Genomic DNA, 18,689 nt, shown 5'->3' on the forward strand with positions numbered 1-18,689 from the left:
TCCTCTCCTCTCCTCTCCTCTCCTCTCCTCTCCTCTCCTCTCCTCTCCTCTCCTCTCCTCTCCTCTCCTCTCCTCTCCTCTCCTCTCCTCTCCTCTCCTCTCCTCTCCTCTCCTCTCCTCTCCTCTCCTCTCCTCTCCTCTCCTCTCCTCTCCTCTCCTCTCCTCTCCTCTCCTCTCCTCTCCTCTCCTCTCCTCTCCTCTCCTCTCCTCTCCTCTCCTCTCCTCTCCTCTCCTCTCCTCTCCTCTCCTCTCCTCTCCTCTCCTCTCCTCTCCTCTCCTCTCCTCTCCTCTCCTCTCCTCTCCTCTCCTCTCCTCTCCTCTCCTCTCCTCTCCTCTCCTCTCCTCTCCTCTCCTCTCCTCTCCTCTCCTCTCCTCTCCTCTCCTCTCCTCTCCTCTCCTCTCCTCTCCTCTCCTCTCCTCTCCTCTCCTCTCCTCTCCTCTCCTCTCCTCTCCTCTCCTCTCCTCTCCTCTCCTCTCCTCTCCTCAGGTAGGAGCCAGAGAATGGGGGAAAGGAGCGAAGTTTTCAGGCTATGATATTGGTACTTCAGATAGCTTTACTATGTTTTTCCAATTTTCTTAAATCTTGAACAATTTCTGTCCTCCAAATGCTGCAGCATTACTAACATACTGAGCAGCCATATAAAGCAAGTGCTGACTTACTGTTTCCAGTTCTCATTTAGCCTGTGTCCTTCACAAACACTACGTGGTTTTCTGGAAGTGTGATATGCAGACTTTGGCTGTTTATACATATGCCTCTCTGTATTTACCATGTCAGTAGTACTATTTGTCGTACTATTTCATCTTTGATATATAAGAAAGATTTTATTTCCTAAAGAAAGTAATATGTAATGGACATCTGCAGTGAGCATGTACTACAAAACCACTGTATAAATACATACTTACGATATTTCCCATTAAGAGATTATGAATGCCACGATACTAAAAATTTAAGACACTGTACAAAAGCTTATTTGCGCATCTTGTTCCTTTGTGTTGTATTGATTTCATATATATTTGTAATTCTAAGTATACCAACTTAAAAGGCAAGGGAGTTATTTTGATTATAAAAAGGGACAGGTTTGTAATAGTGCCAAGAGTATTATGATAATCTTTATTTAACAATTGTTTTGTTATAAAGTGTAGAGAGATTTTGTGGCTTAGAGCCTTGCTTATTTTCTAAAGAGCCTGTCCATTTGCCTTGAAGTCGGTAAGTTTTGGACAGCTAAGGCAATAGTGGGTCATTTTCTGCTAGTTGAGTGGAAGCAATGTCGACATTTTCATCACAGTAAAGGAATGCAGGGTGAGTAGCAGGAACAAAGAGTTGCTGCTTTCTATAGATCTTTAGGAATTTTGTCAGAGTTTGAAGACAAGCTTGCCAGCAAGGGTGGAAATGGAAGAGGAATGTTCAATTTGATCCAAGTTCTCTGGCTGTAGCACTGTGGTGAGCTGTGTGTTTTGTTGACACATCAAAACTGAAGTTCCAGAAAGATAAACTGGTGACTTGGAGTTCCCAAGAAAAAGAGGGGCTTCCAAAGGGAAAAACAGAGTAAATAATTACTGCCTGTGGAACTTCCCCTTTTTTTGCTGAATTGAAAGGTATTCTTTAAAATGGCATAAGTGACATCACAGGTGGCTTAATGTTTCATTGTTGAAGTTACATGGCATAGACTGCAGCTAAAATATGAAAGCATTTCAGTGCAATGTAAAGCTGTCAGACCATGGCAGAGCAGCTGTGCTTGTGGTTGCAGAGGCCTTTAGCAAAGCACAGAGCCATTAAGCTGTAATTTGAAAATGTGCTGTTGACAATAGAGAAGATGCCTGGTATACTAATAAAAGCAATTGATAGAATTTGATAATCACCTTTTAATGTGTTACTCGATGAACTTTTTTAGGCCCTAAATAAATCTGCAGTTTCTGACAGTGCTGCTGCTACATTTGAAGGAACAGATGATGTAATCTGTAATTTGCCCTCTGTCTCACAATATCAGGTGATAAATGACCTGGTACAGCAAACTATGACTCTCACATTGCTTTTTATCTATTGGACATGAGAATAAAAATGTACTCTTCATAGGCCAAGAGATGTTTCAAAGTCCTTCACTGTGATTGTAGACCTGTTCATGTGGCCTCCCTCAGGTAGATCAGACTTTTGATAACCTGAAAGCTGTTGTTAAATACTGTTTCAAAATAATGGAAACAATATTTAGACAATGTATGAGGCAAACAGCTGCCTCTTGGTTTCTTCTTTGAATTTTTAACTGCTGAGAGTTCTCTCATTGACTTTTTCATTCTTCTTAGGAAGACTTTGTCCTGGCTCTTCCCTTTACACGGGAATTTTCTGAAGGTCCATATTGATAATGAGATTGGCAACGGTCCACAGCAAAGAGGAAATTCTGGGTTTTTTTTTGTGTTCCTCATTATTTGATTACTGTGGTAATGAATGTAATTCCCTTTCCTGAATTTAAAAAGCATTTGGTGAAACTGGTTTTGAAAGTGTGACAGCTATGTTGATGACCTTAGTTTCAGCTTGCGAAATCCAGAAGTGCAGCTATTGTGTCTTCAGTATATGATGACATGGGCTTATAAAATGCTTTACACACCTTGTATCTCAGTATAAAAGATGAACTAAAATAAAAACAAAAATTAAACACATTTTCCAGACTAAGTGGTATTTGCTTTCTGATATTCTTCACGGTGAGCAGCATAAGATGGAAAAAGCTTTTAGATTTCTGTTGTAAATTGGTATTGACATAATTATTAAGAAGAGGGCACAAACTACAGAAAGGTTTTTGTTTTCTTTTGTTCTGGTAAGTGTGTGTCTGTGGAATTATTGCTACCTGAGAGACAGGCCTCCAATGCATAGATGTGCATGCAGTCTTTTATAGTGCCATATATAGTTTTTAAATATGCACACTACATGCATATCTTTTCTAATAGAAAGACTAATTTTTTTCTGAAGTAACTTGTTGCAATCTTGTGCCCCCATCCAGGAGAATTTTAGTGCCTTCATTTTCATGGACATTAAACACCAAATCCAGTTGTGTTGGTTTTAAAATTTGCCAGATTAACTGAGTTTCCACAACAGCACAGGAAGTTGTATGGATCTCTGTTGTCAAGGCAAGATGCTCATAATTAGAGAAGCTCTGGTTTCATGATGCAGTATTAAAAACTAATTTGATCCTAGCCAAAGAGAGGTAATTTTGTCTCTAAACAAGTCAATTTGTTGTGGTTTCAAATACTTTCCTTTCAGTGCATTTTCTCTTTCTGTGCCATTTTTTTAGACAGAATAACTTTCTGGTTTGTTCTCAGTTGTGAAAGTGTAATTTGTACAGCCTGTATGGCTTAGGTCTGGCCTTTTTAATCCTTTTTATATAAATGTATCTGAGTTTGATGGAACAGCGTGAATTACACTGAAAATCAGGGATGGCAATTGGATGATCTTGTCTGATCTCAGTGATGGAAAGACTATGCAAACCAGTCAACTATATCAAACACTTGGGATTGAGGATGGATCTCAGTCTGGATGTATCACCTAGCTGTGAGCCATCTAGAAAAGAACTGGAAAGACTTCTACTTATGCATCATATTCTCCCACCTCAGCTGCCTCCTCTTCTTGTGCTGTGCAAAGCGATGCAATATTCAGAGAGGACAGCTACCGATAGCCCAACCAAACCAAGGCACCAGGGCTGTCATGGTCACCATCTGTCCTGCCTTACAGCCTTACTTTGGCTTTGTCAGGGCCCTTCCTTGTTTTGTTTGTTTTGTTTTTGTTTTTTTTTACTACTTTTTTCCTTTCTTCTTTTTGATGCTATTTAAAGGTGTTAGGCAAGTAGGATTGTTTTTATGGCAGGATTAAAAATGATGGGCCCAGCAAAATGGAATTATTATCTTACCCACAAAATCTGTAGAGGATTGTATAGGAAGCTGCCGTCTTTTTAGCAAGGTGGTAAAAAGGCAAGTAGTAAGTAGTTAAAATCAAACTGAGAAAGTGGCTATGTCTTGTAAAGATTGAGTGAACATTTGTTTGGATCACTAATATAATTTCCTGCTAATGCTTGACATCCATTATCAAGATTTACTGAATATGACTAGCCTGGAGACAGGAAAATGCTAATCTTAAATACACTAATATGCATGACTTAGATAACACTATTTACATGATCATATGTAGCAATATAAAGGCATGGCAATACTCAGAACATGGATATATGTATTTAGCTCTCATACAAATTTACTACATTTTAGTCTGTTGGACTTAAACATCAGAGAGCCTGTTAAATATTCTGAAATATTTGGGGAAAAGTCATTATTTTCTCTTAACTCTTGATGGATTTTATTTGTATATTTAGAGTTGTATGAAGGACCCTGTTTTAAAATGTCAGTTTTCATTCAGTAATCACAATGCCTTTGTCTTTCTTTTTAGTGGATTTCCCAAGCTTTTAAATAACAGGAAAATGGATATTTGGTTTATAAAAACTTTTTTTTTTTTTTTTTTAAAAAAAAAGGCATATTTTGTCGGAACATTTTGTACTATCTACACACCAGGAATGAAGGAATTTGGTAGTAAACTCTTAAATTCTGCTTGCTCTTACCAGTGAGAAACTGTTTCCAGTCCTGGTGTTTTCAAAAAAGACCCTAAGCCAGTCAGGTGTTTGGATTCTGGCTGAGATCTTGTTTTGCCTGCTACCACCCTGGAAATATGATGATACAGTTGCTCAAATCTATTGATAATGAAGACTACAACAGAGAACAACTGTGGAAACCAGCATCTGTGTAGACTCCTACCAGCCTTAACCAACACTTCCTTCTCAGCATGTGCCACACACCAGCTGGGCCATTCAAGAACATCTGAATTATTTTGGAAATTATTACCTGTCATTTTAAATGACTGTTTATGCAATTTTGCATTAAGAAATCTGCATGAAAGTACTTGTATCCAGCTGTTGCAACGTGACCATGCTACCCAGCTGACTTAATCAAGTGGCAGAGCTGCCAGGAGCTTTTCTAGCCATTTGGAGGAAAGGAAGGAATGCTTGGGAGTACAATACTTTAAAGTCACCTGGGATTTTATTTCCATCTTGTGCTACAGCTGTGGTGGTGCCCATGTGGTGATGACACTTTGTAAGTATAATGTCAGGATAAACTCTGTCGCTCTCTTGAAGATAAATACTTCCCTTAACACTGGCAGCTTAACACAGCCACCCCACAGTTGAATCATTTTGATGTTTATTTGCTGCTTTCACTGAGCTTCCTCTTTTCTCCTCTTGCCTGTGGGGCATAGGCAATTTCATGATGCCAGTCCTCTTCCTAGTCACCTGCTTTGCATGAATGCATTGAAGCTTTCTGTGTGCAAGTAATGCAGAGGCAAAAGCTCAGTGGGGAAGGAGGAAGGGAAAGAAGGTGATACTTTGATGGATTCTGCTTGGACATAACAACAGGATGGCACTTGTTTGTACATTTCTCACCACGTGCTGTCTTCAGTTCTCTGGGGCCACATGGAGTCCAGGTTTCTTTGTGCTGAATCCATGCTAATAAGCATGCACTGGAACATTTCTTAGCAAGGAGGCCAAGCTGGCATGGGATGACTGTCATCCACCCAAACTAGAGAATCTGCATAAGAAATGTCTGTTAAGAATAGTTCCTAGCTCTAACTCCTGAAACAGGGGGATTGTTTAGGAGAGTGGTGTTTCTCCTGAGCCAAAAAGAATTATTCTAATATTTTTCTAACAGAACACTCTTCTGGCAGAAGGTCAAGTGCCAGGATCTAGAAGCATTCCCTGCCACCTCTGAATTTACTAGCACAGGTGGGTCCGCTATGTTCAGGATTAGGCCACGTTAATTTTTTAGGCTGAGGTATTTCCTCAACTGCTTCAACTTTTCCCTTCCCCTGCTTCCAGGTTTTAACCTTTATTTTGATTTTCAATAAAAAATGCTGATGGTTTTGGTGTTTTGCACAAAATTATTTCAGCTGACAACAAGCTGAAAAATTTACTTCCAGCAGTGCATTAAAGCAAGAATTATTTTTCTCTCCTTTTTTTTTTTTTTTCCTCATCTTAAATTTAAACTGTTACACAAGTGTGGAAGATTTGATGCAAAGCACCACCTAGTGTCAAAAATCTCCCAGGTCTGTATTTACAATTCCTAAAGTTACATAATCTGTTGGAGCTCTATCCTGTAGTTTGAGTAACTACAGTTTTCTCCAAAGAGCTGTCAGGCTGTTAGTCATGACGTAAAGGATAACATTCGTTACTTTACTACAGGACTGCAAGGAGACGTTTAGGTAGCCAAATAGATGTGTAGAACCAGGTGGTCAGATTGGGACTCGAAATTTTAAAACACTTGTATTTGCTTTTTTTTGTTTGTGTTTTGTGTTGACACTTCAATAAGGGTAAAAAATAGGTGTGTTTATTCTACAAAACCTGTGTGTCTTGAAATCAAATTAAGGCGCAGCCTATCTGTAAGTGAAATGAGGAGCCGAGACTTGTAGAAACAGCATATTTAGTACAGTACAAGACTGAATTTTCAATAGCCCAAATTTTCAGCTCCAGTTTTGAAAGCCTTCAGGCTTGAACAAAATCAAATCTTGCCCAAAGTTTGTGATTCTGAACCACCTCCAATAGATACTCTTTTGTTTAATTAAATGTAATTTTTCTTGTGTGAGAAAATTGTTACGGCAACATTTTTTTTTTCCTTTTTAAAGAGAGAAATAAAGCCTTCCTAGTGTTTGTTGACTACAACATTGAACCCTAATCACTGATAATCCAAGCCTTAATAATTTTGTTATTAAGTGCAGTTAATTCTTGTTCATTCAGCGGCAAGTAATTCCTGATGAGTATTCTGCTGAAGGTCTGTGATTTTTAGCAACACTACTTATGTCTCGAGGAATTAAAAGTAAGCCAAAATGAATCAACCCTATTAAAGATTTCCTCAGTTTTGAGGCATAAACACATGGCCCTCTCTTCCTGTTTGTATGTGTAATTAGCATGTGCCATCCTGGAATAACGTAAGGCATATTTTCAACACAAATATAACACTTTGGGAGCTGATAGATTCCAGAAAAGGATCTTAAAAAAGTTAGTCCCCAAATAAAGGTGAAATACTTTAATGGGCAATGTATAGGTAAAACAGATATTAAATGAGGACCCCATTTACCAGCCCACATGCACAGCTACCAAAACCAGCTCTTAGAGGTTTAAGACCATATAGCAGCCTTCAAAGAAATTTGCAGAGGAACTTTTTAAAAGGATAAGGGGTAATGGCTTTAAACTGAAAGGTGGTAGATTTAGATTACATACAAGGAAGAAATTGTACAGCATGAGGGTAGGGAACCACTGGAACAAGTTACCGAGAGAATTTATGGATGCTCCATCCTTGGAAGTTCAAGGCTATATTAGATGAAACTTTAAGCATCCTCGTCTATTGGAAGGTGTGCATGCCCATGGGATGGGGGTTGGAAGCAGATGATCTTGAAGGTTCCTTCCAAACCAAACCATTCTGTGAGTCTATGAAAATATTTCAGAGTCCTGATCATTCGTTATGCAATTTTTAGCCAGTTAATTTTCTTTTCAGTAAGACCATCAACTCAAACAGGCTTGCAGCAAGAAGGCAGTAGCCTCAGGTTGGCTTATGGAAGATGCTGAACTCACTGAAGGCTTCTACTCTTATGAATGTCATCATGCATTGCTTTTCTATAAATCACTGTTTTATGGGCTGTGTCTGCCTGACCATTAAAAAGAATCATCAGCATTTTCAGGTGTCCAAGTATCCCATACTTCATTGAAAAACATGGTCATTCCACATTTTTGGAGCACTAGTCCAGATTTTGTTTTTATGCTGTAGATGCTTGCTTCTGAGGTTTTGGATGCTTTTGAAGGTCAGGTAAAATGAGCTTTGCTGCTGGTGGAAATTCTGGGAAACCAGAAGAAAATTGAGAGTATTTCAGGACTCAGTATAGCTTAAGCTGTAGTTGTCTGTCAGGATGAGTGGCCAGCTGGAACTCAGGAGGGGACACCCTGTGAGCACTGGCTCCTGAAAGGTTCATTTGATATGAATAAGCTGACCTTCATATGTAGTATGGTTTAGGCAGAATTGCCTTAGACAGTAAACCCATGCTGACTACCCCCATCATCTTCTCTTCCTTCACAGGACAAAGTGGAAATTGTTTTCAGCATCTGTTGCTCCATCATCTCCCCAGGGCTAGAGGTGAAGCTGGCAGGCTTAGCGGGGGTCATGGGAAGAGGCTGCACAGGAGTATGGTGTGCAATGATTCAGGAAGAGGGAAATCCTGGGTACTCTTTATTTTCTGGGAAGAGCAACAGGGGTAGACCGGGGTATGTTCTTTTCCAGAAAAAAAGAGGCCTGTGATGAAGCAGTCAGTGAAATGCTGGGGAAGGGATGTAGGAATGCTCTGCAAAACCCTGGTCAAGACCAGCCCATTCATTCAGCTCGCTTCCAGGCTGTGTACGCAGGGGAAGCAGTGGGTTTCAGGTGCTCCACAAACATCCTTTCCTGGTACGTGACTAATACCTGTGCAGATGGTCCCTTGGGCAATGCCACTCGCTGTTTTGTTTCTCTCTGCTCTCCATGGCAAGGACATACTTAGCCACCAGCCCCACTGGGGAGTCCCCATTGCTGCCAGCGTAAGCAGTGCTCTGACATGGCAGACTTGCCCCAGGGACCTTTGCTGTCCTCCACAGGGGCCCAAATTAGCCCCCAGAGTGCCCTAGAACCTTATCTGGGCTCTGCAGGGGCCTGTTGGAAGCCTCCACTGCTCTCTAGAGGACCTGCATTCTGGAAAATCAAAAAGTTTAAACAGGACAAATTGGAGGATGGGCTCTGGCACCCATTTGGTCTGCACAGACATATTGTTTGCACAGGTATAAAGTATTCAAGGAGCAAGAGCACAGAGAGTTTAGTTGGTCTCCTGTCAACATAGAAGCTGAGTGAGGCGAAAGCAAGCACCAGGTACAAGTGTTGGGGAAGCACTTCTGGAGGCAGAAGTTAATCACGTAATTTGGTGCTGGTCACACATCTGATGTGTAAGTGCTTGCATGGTTTGATGCCAACCTTTTAAGGGTGCAGCCCATCCTGTGCCACATGCTCTGCCTTCATATTCTGTCTTTTTCTGTCAGTACATTAGGAGCATTGCTGTGTTGTACATGGGATTATGCTTAAAATGCTTGACTGCGTGTTTAAACTGCATATCCACAATTTGTAATGAATTCACCTCTGTATTTGCTGTATAAGCACTGCTCGTTGACGTAGCACTGTATACTTTTTGAAATCTACACTTTGGCATTACCATGAAATTACCATGGCATAATTTGGAATTACCATTATAGCAGGGCTATAGTTACCATTACCATGCTATAATTACCATTATAGCATGGCAATACGCAGCAGCAATTAACAATGATGACCACTCGATGTCACTGTTGCCATACAAATTCTTACTTGGAAAAACCCTTGTTAGCTGTGTTTTGATATTAGTGAGAACGTGAGTGTGCCATTTCAGATAAGCAACATGACATCTTTTCAAACATCTGTATACATAATCAGCTTTATTAAAACAGTCTTGGGGATATATCTTTCTTCTGCGTGTTCCTCAAGTACTTGCAGAATATACTTGTGATATGCATTTTGTATTTTTCATAGAATCTCTATAAAATATAGACTAATTTAAGGTGCCATCTGTGCTATAAATCCATAGATTGATGTTTTTACTTATCAATATATTTTTAGTGACTATCCCTCATACACAAGCACATTTAAAGAGATCTTTGAGTGTTTTCATAGAGTTGTTTATTTTATTGCAGTTTTGAGTTTTCATGTATATCTTATAGTGATAGAGGAGAGCACATGACTTTTAGGTAAAGCAGCTTGATAAATTATCAGCTTAGGTAATTATTTGGCAAAATTTGTTATTAATAATTGTGCTTAGAAGATGTGAGAAGTATCTTAAAATAATTGCTTAGATGTTAATTCTTTTCTAGTGTGCTATCCGATTAGTACTTTTTTTATGAAAGGAAAATCAAAGCGAATGCTGATGGGTCCAGCATTTGCCTTACTTGGGTCATGTTCTATATTTCTTAACTTCAGGCCAGCACAGAGTGACTGAGAAATAGATTAAAAGGAATCTCCTTCAGTATACTTATGTTAGTGAAACCCTGCAGACATGCAGAGCAAGTGTCTATAAGACAGAGCCATTTAGTTATGATTGTCTAAAACCCCAAAGAAGCATGGACTACGAAGGCTAAAGACATTTCAGACATATAGACATTTCCCCGAGTTAGATATTTCTTTTATGACCTCTTCAGAAAATGCATGAAGTCTTGAAGACTAGTTGCTTGTCAGCACCATCTGTCCTCTTTCAGCATAGCTTGAGCATCTGGGAACCTTATCTAGCTGTGGAAAAAATGGTTCTGTCCTTTTCTTCCTTTTAGTGCCAAAGCTTGCATGAGAAACCCGGTATTACCTTTGCCAAAGCAAACGTACCCTGAAGAGTGGGGTTGGGATTTTTTCTTCATTTTCCGTCTTACTTGATCACTGGTAGATCAGCTTGGAAGCCACAGAGACCTGCAAAACAATAACAGCCACCATGGGAAAGGTACTAAGAACTGTGATGAAAAATGTGTCTTGGAAGACAAGTCTTCCTGACGAGGCACACGGTAAAAATCTGTGCTCTGCCTCTTCAGATGCATGAAAAAGATAAATGCTTTAAACTCAGAAGCCAAAGGAGGACCCTTTGAAATTCAGGCAGAGTTGAGTATTGCAGCAGAGTACAAGCGTTAATGTCTGTGTTCTGCAGCTCTGCCTCCATTATTCTTGTACTACCTCCCCCTACTAAACTTGTATAATAACCACTGAAGTTGTCTTACAGAAATCTTCGCATAAGCAGGTATGCAGTGAGTAGGGCCTGTTCTGCTTCAACCCATTTACCCAGGGATTCTCTATCCTGCATGTCAATAAAACAGCAGAATTCTCTGAACATTGCGACTACATGTTATTCTGAGTTAAATGCTGAATCTACCTTTCTGGAAACCATAAGTCTGACCTGATTTTAAAAACAATAATAATAGAAATAGATGAAAGTTCACCGTTCTTGATAGATAAACCCTAAAATATGGGGGCACTGCTCATGATACATAATTTTATGGTTTTCTGAGAAACCAAAAAAATATTTGATCCTGTAAATCAGTTAGATTCCCCCTCACAGCAAAGGAAAATCTCTATTCATAACAGACACTTTCTTCCAATGATTTTATAGTATCAAAAACATTAATGCACTGCCATTCGGCCCTCAAAAGTACTGGTCTATGAAATGGTTCTTTTAACAATCATGTATATGCTAGTTATATAATGAATTCAGGAGTAATTTTAGGAGCTGCTATCACATGAACAGTTATTACCATGACAGCACGTTTTTAAAATTTTGCAGATTATAAAAATATTAATGATTTCTTACTATCTCCTCAGCAGCCAGACTGCCTGAGGAGGGTCAATTGCGTCTGTACAAAGTTGGTAAATAGTGTATACCTAGAAACCTGGAGACATAGATTTTTAAGTTAAGGCTCTGTGGTCAGCATGCAATCAGCATAATTTTTCTGTTTACATGTAAAAGGATTTCAAAATAAGGTGGTTATACATACAGAAAATAATATTTTTGCAAACTATATAATGTAAAACAAAATATCTGTAGGCAGGAAACATTCATGTCGTGACATTAAAGAACTGTCCCTGAAATTCCCTGAAAGACTGGGAAATACTTTTTCCTTTTATTTTTTGCAGTGAGATGAAGGAAGGTATTACTGAAAGGGAGATAATGGCACTTTTCTTATTTCCTGTTTTTCCATGCAGCAGTGGAGGGGAAGTCTGTGGTGTTGGGGCACAGCCTTGTGCCGATGCCGTTACAGAGCTCTGCCAATCTGAGCACAACAGGGAGTCCAATGCACTATGCTCCTCTTTCTGGCACAGCCACGCTCATGCTCATGCATATGCATTAGCAAAGTTGCTGAGCAGGCAGTCAACATCCCTGTGATGAACCTGTCAAAAGCAGAAGAACGGGACATGTTTCTAGCCTGACAGGATTTGGCTGCTGCTGCAAGTGGAAGAGCTGGGGGCTGTTTAACTTGCACCGAGCAAGACTCAGCCCATCAGCCATCCTCACTGCAGTGATGATCCCAATCAGGTGGTATTTCACTGCGGCGATCTAACACTGGAGCGAGTTCCTGCTGGTCAGCAAAGCTGCATAACCCGAAGTGACACTTTTGATGGAGCACCATTCAGAACCGGAGGGGAGGGAGGGAGTAGGGTGGTAAGGAGCTTCTGTGACAGCCATGAGATCCATTATAAAGTCAACTTGGCGGGTAACGGAATTTATAAATACAGATTCATAGAAAGATTCACTCCTTTGCTAGCGATTTATACTTCGTAGATACTGGTACATTTTAATGTCACTGAGGCTAAATATATCCTGATGAAAAAATTATGTGTGATTGATAGGTATATCTAGCTTTATAGACAAACTCTTTTATTGAAATAAAACTTAGCAATTATAGCTTGAAGTTATTAGTCATAAAGTTTTCATAAAGGAAAAAATAATGCAAATGGATGAACATACAGACACACACCTGCAGACACATACTCAGAAGATAAATTGATAACTACATGTAAGCTAAAAATTCTTACAGATAATCTTTAATCAACATTTAAGTGTGTATACTTCCATAAAAGGGTTAGAAAGAGAACCTTTTCTTGGTTCCCTTCATTACGGTGGGCCTTCATCAAAGACAGCCACAGATACAGACATCTCCTAGCCTGCAAGTGAACCTGATAATACTGATCATTCCCCACCAGGACTGCCTGTGGCAAGATCCTGTGCTAACTGGGGTTATAGTACTATTTGTACTATATTTCTAAGAAAATTTAGTCTATTAAAACAGAAAATACTTCATGCTACCAGTTCCGATTTTGTTTAGACTTTCATTGTGTGTCAGCAAACACAGCCTTCCACATCAATATTAAATACTGACATCTTCTGCACTAAAATAATTTGGGACAATAAATACTCTCTTAATATTTTTCTGAAATGCTTTGACCTGTTTATCACAAATGTCTTTTAATTGGACTTTAGAGCTTAAGTTTTGCACCGTGACTCCCCTCTCTTTGTTTTAGTAACAGTCTTGTGAATCTTCTCTTTAACTCTTCATTAAAATTTATTAAAAAGTTTCATCCTGCTTGGTAAATTCTTCTTATTTATGTTTGGCTGGCCGAGCTCCATATGCTATTTTTCAGTCATGTTTTTTAATTGTTGTTCTGAACCACAGATACCTAGGAGAGTTGCTAAGGTATGCTTCCATAATTTAGTGTCCTTTTCAAAATATTTCCACATTTGTTTATAGATCTTAATTATTCTGTTAATGTGTTTTTCTCATTTATAGATATATAGTATCAAACTTCAGTTTAAATGGCTTGTATTTAAACCCCCTTTTCCAGCTGAAGGTGTTTTTTGGTCATATGTATCATAGGATCAATAAAATTGCAAGTGCAATTAGCAAAAGCAAACAAATATACCACTCTCCCTTCCTCAGTCCTGGAGATACAATGGCTTTCTTTATAGCCTTGTATTTAAACAAATCGTAAAACCTAAGGCACACTCTGAAAGAGAGAAAGGAACACTTACTGATATGGTACTCTTTTTCTTAGTGAGGTGCCAGGTGTCCCAAAAGAAAATGTGGTCATATTGTTCTGCGTGTGTACAAACATAGGAAAAGAGGATTTGTGCTCTGAAACAAACAACTCCTGTAGCAATTAATTTACAAATATATACAGGATCTCTGCTTTCCCCACGTATGTTTTCCATAGTTGATTCTAGAGGAAAATGCAATCTAAGGTATAACTCTCTCTAATAAAAAAAAAGAAAAAAAAAGTATCTTAGCCATAAACACAGATTAGGTATACATATGTGAATTCGGTAGTGAAGTTAAAAATACAAGAGATAATGTAAGGCATTTTCAAAAAAAAGTAAGAAAATAAAAGCAAAAGGAGTTAAAATAATAGAGGTTGGGTACACTGGGGCCTTTACTTTTGCTCTTACATATATTTCCACAATATATCAACAGTGGAGAAAATGCAGTAAGCAATCAGAGCAGAGGTGTGAGGAATGAAGGCTATGGAATGCTTTCTCTGAAAATAATGTGATTTCTGCCCGACTGGTAGGCATGCTATGGAACTTAATTAAAGTTTATGAAGCCCATCAAGGTCTTTGGATAAAAGGCATAGTATTATGAGCTTGGAAATTTGTGATTTCCACTGCCAACAACTGGAAGACTAAAATATCAAATGCTTTTTTCTTGACAAGCCATCCTTGGTTTGGTTAGCACTAGTTCTGAATGTCAATTTATCCACAAGGAAATCCAAAGGGGCTTGTGACTGTTTGGTTTTATTACCATTTATATGGGGAAGAATATTTTTAGTGATATGGAAGGTATTGTTAGTCTGAAATGCCAAAGTAACTTTCTCTTTGTGTTTAAAATATGTATTTACTCCATACTTCATTTCATATCCTGTTTTCTTATCCCCTTCAAAGTCTCCCACTGAAATAGATAATCAGTACCATTCAGTGAAAGTTCATATCAGGCTGCAGTAAGTTCTAGGATGTAATTTTTCAGCTCATTTAAAATTCTTATTTTCTTTTCTGGGTATATTTTGAAAGGCTTGTGCAGCAGGGAAGTTGCAAGAATTACACATAACTATGACTGAAGCTTTGTTTGTTTATGTTTTTATAAATAATGATTTATAAAAAGAATCATATGACACAGAGTGTAAACTGGTAGTCCCATGTACCCCAATCTGGCTGTGCAAACTCACATAGTTTGTTGTGTTCAAGAATCAAGTAGCGGAGCACCAATTTTATATGACTCATCACCTGTGCAAACTTGTGAATGCTTAGCCTGACAAATATTTTTATTCAGTTAAGCCCGTGTTATTGTTTCTGAGGACAAAAACCTTTGTGATTTTAGTATTTTATTCTTGACAAATGGTATCTCACAGTATCTGGCTGCTTAAGGCAACTTGGGCAGGATTGAAACCACACAGTTTGGTGTTACATACATATTCTAAGTAAGAAGGTAACCTTTGAATCATAGATGTACTATTTTGACAGAGACAAAGTGTACAAAGTCCAGTAAAATAAGATTGACCTATTATATCTGATGGCATCATAAAATTATAGTCACTAACTCTGACAAAATGACCTATAAACTTTCTTGGTGGAATTTTGACTGAGGAAATAATGATCTTACTGAAATTCGTTGTATAAAAAAAAATTAAATTTAGAAAGATCAGCTATTATTTTAGACTTCTTACTCGTAGTTGCCTATTTTATTTAATTATCATAATTTTAATGTTTCTTTTGTCTTGATGAGCATTGTACTGTTTTATTCGTGTTTATCTTTATATTGTATTAAATGAGCCTATGTGGAACGCAAGACTTGAACTGATCACTCTGGTTCTTCATTAATATATTATTTGGTTTAGTTATGTAATTTTCTATATAATTTAAAATAATGTTTACTCTTAGATGCATTTTCAATATGTAATAAGCCCTTTATGTAGTGTGTATGTTCTTGTATCTGATATATTTCTTCTGTGTTAATTAAAATACTTATTTTAGCCAATTATTTTTGCTTTTTTTTTTTTCCTTCCTGATAACTTATTTTCAGTTTTGTGGTATTCTAATCCCTTCTTTTAAAGAATTTTAGAATTATTAAATCAAATTAAATCAAATAATCAAATCCTCATTAATCACCATTTTTTTCAGTTTTAAAACAGGTTAACATACATGCACTCATTTTAGTGCACAAAAACATTTGGTTTTTCAGTTTGCAAAAAACCTAAATGTGAAAGTAGTGCAAACTACATAGTGTCTATTAGATGGGTTTATAGAATCTGTTTGGCGTGTTGTGAGTGTGATCCAAAAGTATCTCTATGTTACTGAATGAATGGTTGGATCCAGAAGCATATTGTGGGATGTTGTCATGACAGGGATGTGCAGGACAGATGTACTCTACAGAACTCCAGGATAGTTCTTGTCATGGGTGACTGTGCCTTTGAAGGTCTTGTTAATTATGCATGTACCCACATTTCTTGGGAAAGACTAGGAAGAATAACTTAGTCAGCCCGGAATGTAATCCAGTGGGAAAGTAATATAAATAAAACAACTAATTTGGCTTTAAGCTTACATCCAAAACTCCAACCTGCAAAGCTTTGTAGGTTGTTTTGTACATTGTTTCACACTGTGTGCAATTCAGAAAAATAGTCCACAAGATGAGTTAGGATATTCATACATGTAGATAGACATCCACGCATGGATGTGTTTGACTGGATGGCTATCAACTTAAACTTAATGTCAAATAAAGTGAATACTTTTATCTCTACTCAGCAGCGGTATAAGTGTCTAACTGTATTGCTCCTTGGAGCCTATAGATATGATGTTAATTAGTGCCAAGGGCTGTCAAGTGTTTGTACTTGTGTTTTAAGAAGGCTATATGATAATAGCTGGTCATGTGGGGAAAAGCAAATCTTTCTATTTATTTGTTACTTTGAAGATGTTTCATTTAATGTCTTCTGTCCTCTCTAATGTACAGAGAATCACATTTTTAACTGATACTACTTTTAAACAGAAGACATCTTTTATATCAGAAGTAGCCATTATATTTTGAACTATTTTTTTTATTTTTGCACTGTAAACCAAATTTTTTATCTGTTACATTACAGTTATACTAGCTGTAACTCAATATCTTCAGCTTTTCCTGTCTTTACATTAAAATATATTCTGATTTTTTTTCTCTAGTTTGTTTTAAATAGGCTCAAAAATTTCATTGAAGCAAAAATTTGGAATCTCATCATATCTGCTTTTCTGGTTAAGACCTGTTTGCCATCAATATGGAATCAGTCATGATATTTCTCCACTAAAAATGCCCCCGGTCCAAAATCTTTTTTTTATTATTATTTTTTATTTTTTAATTTGAAAGTTGCTGTTGATATGAAACATTTTATGTGCTGTATTAAGCCCTCTGCCCCCGAATCTGAATTTTTTAAAAAAAGTCCCAGAAAAACTAGTAAGGTAAATATCCTGATAAATATCACGTCTCATCTGGTACATCATATTGACAAGAAACTAAAACTCCCTGTAAAATAGAGTAAAAGAACATTTCCTTGTAGGCTGTGCTTGGGGACTGATGGTTATCTATATTTGAGTATTTTGGATGATTGCTTCACTAAGATGATGGTCTTCACTTGAAGGTCCTTTGAAAATGTATAATAGTTTTAATACAAGTGAAGAAAAGTCTGAATTTACGATTCCTAGTCTTGTTCCATTAGACATCCCTACAAATTTTTTGGTTAATATGTATAAAGCTACTCAGATATATGATTGCAGTATTAAGATGGAAAGTCTTTGTTCTCAGAATGCTTCATAAGAGCCCTCTAAAACCAACTGGGCTCTAGAGTGCCACCAACTTTTATTTAAATGATGGCAGTTTCAATTTAATCCCATTATTAGTTGTAGTGAAGTCAGCATGACCATGAGATTTTGGAAAATTTATTTTTACTTTTTCTTTAAGATCTCCAACAAATATGCTTATATTCATGTATTAGTTTCACACTAGTAACTTTTTTCATATATGTCTTTGTGTAGCTAATTGTAAGTCTTCTCAGTTTTGCTGTATCTTCCGTTGGTTCCACATACTGTCAGTACACACAGAGTGTCCAGTTAAGTGTGGCTCAGAGCAGATGCTCAATGAAGGTGCCCTAGGTTAAGGCTAAATAAATAATGTTCTTAATTACAAATCTGTTTCCTCCCTAGACCTTGCCCTATTAGCAGATGTCACTCTTAGAAGTTCTCTTCAATGCCAGGCCTCAAGGTGAGTTTCCAAAGTAATGAATATCAGGAGCCAGTCTAACTGCATTCATATATCTCAGCTGAGACTGCAGCCTTTCATCTTTATTTTCATGCTCTCTTCTTTTGTTTTCCTTAGAATCCATAGATAAGCTTAGATAAGTTTCTGCCTACCTTAACAAGTGTAGTTTTTGCAAGTCATTAAGAGTAAGGTGTAAATCAAAGTCTGGATGACCACATTTAAAACAGTGACCAAAAAAATTTTCACAGAAAGTCTGCCCAGGGAGGTGGTTGAGTCACCATCCCTGGAGGTATTTAAAAGACAGGTGGATGAGATACTCAGGGACATGGTTTAGTGGTTGATAGGAATGGTTGGACTTGATGATCCAGGAGGTCTTTTCCAACCGAGTGATTCTGTGATTGTGTAATCTTAAGAATCTTCCACAGTACTGAGCACAGTACTTACATGTACTTAGATGCTAGGAAACAAATCAGTTAGAGTCGTAATAGGGTATATTAAAGTTATACAACAAATAACAGACAGAGTCAATGAGTCCATCAATGACAACTCTGATGCTTCTGATCAAGCCTTTAGGTGAATCTTTTGATCCCTTATTTTGTACTGTGCTTTAATTTAGCTTTGCTTTGTTTTAGTATTTTTGTCTTAGTCTTTCAAAATTCCTTAGAATCAGTGATATCATTAGCTCTGTATTTGTTTTCATTCTCTTATTTTATTGTATTTTCTTCCCAGCATTTGTCTATTCATATTATTTGCCCTGTCCAGAATTTG

General features: G+C 37.7%; 1 long non-coding RNA gene across 1 annotated transcript; it reads left to right on the forward strand.

Annotated features, from left to right (window-relative positions):
• Nucleotides 1–4,558: 4,558 nt before the first annotated feature.
• LOC128851319 (uncharacterized) lies at nucleotides 4,559–14,450 on the forward strand. The gene is made up of 3 exons (XR_008448657.1): nucleotides 4,559–5,121; nucleotides 10,443–10,606; nucleotides 11,857–14,450. It is a non-coding gene; the product is annotated as an uncharacterized LOC128851319 (long non-coding RNA).
• Nucleotides 14,451–18,689: the final 4,239 nt, after the last annotated feature.

This window comes from Cuculus canorus, chromosome 2, assembly GCF_017976375.1.
Source record: "Cuculus canorus isolate bCucCan1 chromosome 2, bCucCan1.pri, whole genome shotgun sequence".
Taxonomy (NCBI): Eukaryota; Metazoa; Chordata; class Aves; order Cuculiformes; family Cuculidae; genus Cuculus; species Cuculus canorus.